The 4935-nt window shown below is 44.0% G+C and overlaps 1 pseudogene; it reads right to left on the bottom strand.

Annotated features, from left to right (window-relative positions):
• Window positions 1-1472: 1472 nt before the first annotated feature.
• On the bottom strand, window positions 1473-3428 carry LOC108524652 (suppressor of cytokine signaling 5-like; annotated as a pseudogene).
• Window positions 3429-4935: the final 1507 nt, after the last annotated feature.

Raw genomic sequence — 4935 nt, 5'->3', positions numbered from 1 at the left:
AAAGGCATTATTTTATTTGCATTGGACTTCTAAAGCTTGATTTATAGTAATTATAAATATCACTACTTTTGGAAGGTTATAGAAAAACTCTTAGAAAAAATAATTTCAAACATTAGTCACACTGTTGAAATACTTATCTGATATTAATAATTTGTTCTTCAGTAAGAAATAGAATTCTTCACAGCAAATGCCCCAGAGTTGCCTCACTCTATTACTACAGCCATTAAAAACCAAACTGTTCACTAAATAGGCAAACTTGTTTTGTAGTCTTACTCAACACCTGTAGTTTGTTTTTGTTTTTGTCTCTGTTTTGACAGAGTCTTGCTCTGTCTCCCAGACTGAAGTGCAGTGGAGCAATCTCGGCTCACTGCAACCTCCACCTCCCAGGTTCCAGCAATTTTCCCACCTCAGCCTCCCCAGTAGCTAGGATTACAAGCGCCCGCCACCACACCCGGGTAATTTTTTGTATTTTCAGTAGAGATGGGGTTTCACCACGTTGGTCAGGCTGGTCTCGAACTCCTAAGCTCAAGTGATCCGCCTGCCTCAGCCTCCCAAAGTGCTGGGATTACAGGCGTGAGCCACTGTGCCCGGCCTGAACACCTGTACTTCCATCCTCTGTTGTTCCACTAGGAACCATGTTTATCTGGATAAGTAACAGAAGGTTGCATCTGACAGATACTAACACTAACCTTACATACTATATGAAAAAACCTAGCATCATTATAGGTGTATGTCTGATGCACATGAAAGCAGACCAGGTTCACACCCTTTGGGGACAGGAGAGTTTACTTTGCCTTGACTGGTTCTCGTTCTAACCAGCGAACCCAAAATTTGTGTTTATAATAATACTCTTTTTAAAAATCCTGTAACATTGATGGTAAAGGAGGCCCATTAATTCCATCATATGTAGTGCACCTGCAGATTACTGTACAACAGATATACTACAGCTAAAAGGGAAAGTCCTATCTAGTAATATAGTAAGCAACAGTTCAAAAAACATGCAATAACTGGGATCTTTATAATGTTCTTTTTTATTATACTTTAAGTGCTGGGACACATGTGCAGAACGTCCAGGTTTATTACATAGGTATACATGTGCCATGGTGGTTTGCTGCACCCATCAACCCATCATCTACATTAGGTATTTCTCCTAATGCTATCCCTCCCCTCGCTCCCCACCCCCCAACAGGCTCCGGTGTGTGATGTTCCCCCACACCCCGCTCCCCGCCATGTCCATGTGTTCTCATTGTTCAACTCCCACTTACGAGTGAGAACATGCGGTGTTTGGTTTTCTGTTCCTGTGTTAGTTTGCTGAGAATGATGGTTTCCAGCTTCATCCATGTCCCTGCAAAGGACATGAACTCATCCTTTTTTTATGGCTGCTATCATGTTCTTCAAGTCCTGTTATAGTGGAGGAGTGAAATAAACAGGGGTCATGGGCATCAAAACCAAAGTTGTGATTACTGCTCAATTCAGGCCTGCAGGGATCTGTTGTAGCCCCAGAAGTTCACAGAGAAGAGGCAGTCCCTTTGCCCAGCGTCCCTGAGCAAAAATGTGTCTTTGCGTTTCCCTTCTAGAAGGGCTTCTGTTTCAAAACGATCCATCACTCTCCAATAACAAGGATTCCCTGTAGTCTGAAGCAATGTATGTAATCAGTCTGTGTGTGGACTTCCCAAGCTCCCTGTCTGCTAACATGGGCATGTACCTCATGCTGCTTCTGCCCTCCATGGCTGCAAACACAGGGTGGCTGTATCCTCTTTCAGGTCACAGTTAGCATATGGAACTGCAGAACTGTCCCCACTTACTTCAGTCGTTCTAGGAGCTAACTTTGGTCCCAGTTTATATAATGGATTAACCTGTGCAGTCGCTTCAAATGTATGTATTTGTGCATCGGGAGGGGGATCAACCCCTTCTTCAATACTAAGCGGTCTTCTCTCTCTAAACTATCTTCATCTTCTATAGAAACTAAATATGGGGCTGGGTGAGGTGGGTCACACCTGTAATCCCAGCACTTTGGAAGGCCGAGGTGTGCTGATCACCTGAGGTCAGGAGTTCAAGACCAACCTGAACAACACGGTGAAAACCCATCTCTACTAAAAAATACAAAATTAGCTGGGCGTAGTGGCGGGCATCTGTAATCCCAGCTACTCAGGAGGCTGAGGCAGGAGAATCNGTCACACCTGTAATCCCAGCACTTTGGAAGGCCGAGGTGTGCTGATCACCTGAGGTCAGGAGTTCAAGACCAACCTGAACAACACGGTGAAAACCCATCTCTACTAAAAAATACAAAAATTAGCTGGGCGTAGTGGCGGGCATCTGTAATCCCAGCTACTCAGGAGGCTGAGGCAGGAGAATCGCTTGAACCCGGGAAGCGGAGGTTGCAGTGAGCCGAGGTTGTAGTGAGCCGAGATTACACCACTGTACTCCAGCCTGGGCGATGGATCCGTCTCAAAAAAAAAAAAAAAAAAAAAAAACCCCAAAGACAAATCAAATGCACAAAAAAATGTTGAATGTGGGCTCACAGGAGCTGTATGCTGCTTATTCAAATGCCATTTTGGGGCTAAATCTGAGCCAGCAGGAAAAGGGCATTTCTCCAGCATTAATTCAGAAAGAGATGTTTCTTTAATTGGAAAAGAGAGGCTTTGACTTCTTCTTATACGTTCTCATGGGAAAACACAAGCCCACAGTATCCTGCAGCCTGTCTCAGAGAGCGACTTTCCTACGGTTCTTCTGGTTCTTCTGGAAACACTGTCCGTGTCCTGTACAGAGCTTAGCACCTCTCTTTCCTTTGAAGTCCACTTTGAGTTCTACCAAGCTTTTTATCAGTATCCAATGAATCCTGGGTCATTATAACAGAAATGTTTCTCTTACCACCCCATGGAGCATGTCAAAAGTAGGAATCTCTTCATGCAAGTCTTGTTCCTGGGGTAACACAAAATCATTATCCTTTTGATACTTATTTCAACAATTTGAGGGATTTCAGTGGCACAATGTTGGTTTCTCCTTGAAGAATTCTTTGAAGGGCCTGGCGTGCCAGGTGTAAGGCAACATTTTCTCTTAAGGGACTACTTTGTTGCTGAGCAGCCGAGTCTCCTATATTGATGTTTTTTCTTTTTGACAAATATCTGTCAGAGTTCATACCCACATTTTCACTACGGCTTACTCCCTCACGACTGAAGACATTCTGTTACCTGTATTTGAAGTTATTCCACATTTCTCCCACTTTATCCACTGATTATAAAAATCATTCAGGGTGTGTGGGGCAGCCTCATCCAAGGCACCTGCAGCAAGGCAGGACGGGCAGAGGCCGCAGTCACCAACAGGTTAAGTCCACCTGCCTTCTGGTGCCACCTGTCCCCTCCGACTGCCCAGAAAGTGCAGCCTGGCTTCCTCCTGACAGAGCTCAGGGACCCCAGCTCCACTGCTTGCTCCCGCCAGGCCCCCACCCATTCCCCAGCCACCTCCCCTTCTTCACCCATTTTCCCTCCCCCCACAACCCTCCACTTCCAAGTCCACAAGTTTTGTTTTTCTGTTTTTGTTGTTGTTTGAGACAAGGTGTTGCTCTGTTGCCTAGGCTGAAGTGCACTCAGCCTCAACCTCCTGGGCTCAAGCGATCCTCCTACATCAGCCACTTGAATAGCAGGGACCACAGGCACATGCTGCCATACCCAGCTAATCTTTTTATTTTTTGTAGAGATGAGGTCTCTCACTATGTTGCCCAGGCTGAAGTCCACCATTTTTAATGAAATGCTGGAACACTTATTGTGGTGTACTTTGCTCATCAAACATTTCCTGAGCACTTACTATATGTCAGGCACTGCAAATACAGAGATGAAACAAAAATGTCCCTACACTCAAAAAAGTTTACAGGCCAGGCGCAGTGACTCAGGCCAATAATCCCAGCACTTTGGGAGGCCGAGGCAGGAGAATCACTTGAGACCAGGAGTTCAAGACCAGCCTGGGCAGCATAGTGAGACCTCATCTCTCCAAAAAAAAAAAAAAAAAGAAAAAAAATGTTAATAGCGGCAGTGAGGTTGAGGCTGCAATAAGGCATGGTTGCGCCACTGCACTCCAGCCTGGATGACAGCAAGACTCTGTCTCAAAAAAAAAAACAAAAGTTTACAGATGAGAAAGAAAGAGAAGTAAACACAGGATTACAAAATAATGTAAAACATAAAAGAAGCCTAAATAAAAGGAGAGACATATCATTAACGAAAACTTTAATAAATAGAGGGATATATTATGTTGGGAAAATTTAATAATGTAAAGATATCCACTCTCCCCAAATTAAGCTGAAATTTCAACATAATCTCAACTAAAATCTCAACAAGATTTTTTTGGAGAATATATTGGCTGATTCTAAAAATCCTTGTAGAAGGAAAAGTGAACTAGTTAGGCAAGAAATGTCTGCAACAGGGAAGACTTTATCAGGTATCAAAATTATGATAAAGCTATAGCAGTAATATAAAAAGTGTAATTTTGGCGTAAGAACAAACATCAGGGCCGGGCGCGGTGGCTCAAGCCTGTAATCCCAGCACTTTGGGAGGCCGAGATGGGTGGATCACGAGGTCAGGAGATCGAGACATCCTGGCCTACACGGTGAAACCCCGTCTCTACTAAAAAAAAATTCAAAAAACTAGCCGGGCGAGATGGCGGGCGCCTGTAGTCCCAGCTACTCGGGTGGCTGAGGCAGGAGAATGGCGTAAACCCGGAGGCGGAGCTTGCAGTGAGCCGAGATTGCGCCACTGCACTCCAGCCTGGGTGACAAAGCGAGACTCCGTCTCAAAAAAAACAAAACAAAACAAAACAAAAAAAAAAAACAAAGAACAAACATCAGTGAAACAAAATAGATGATCCAGAAACAGATTTGTATGTATAAGGGAATTGGGTATATAATAAAGGTGGCATTTCTTTTTTTTTTTTTTTTTTTTTTTT

This window comes from Rhinopithecus bieti, unplaced genomic scaffold (genome assembly GCF_001698545.2).
Source record: "Rhinopithecus bieti isolate Rb0 unplaced genomic scaffold, ASM169854v2 scaffold_83116, whole genome shotgun sequence".
NCBI lineage: Eukaryota > Metazoa > Chordata > Mammalia > Primates > Cercopithecidae > Rhinopithecus > Rhinopithecus bieti.
Note: the sequence above shows the minus strand (reverse complement) of the source record. Positions and strands in the feature narration are given on the sequence as shown.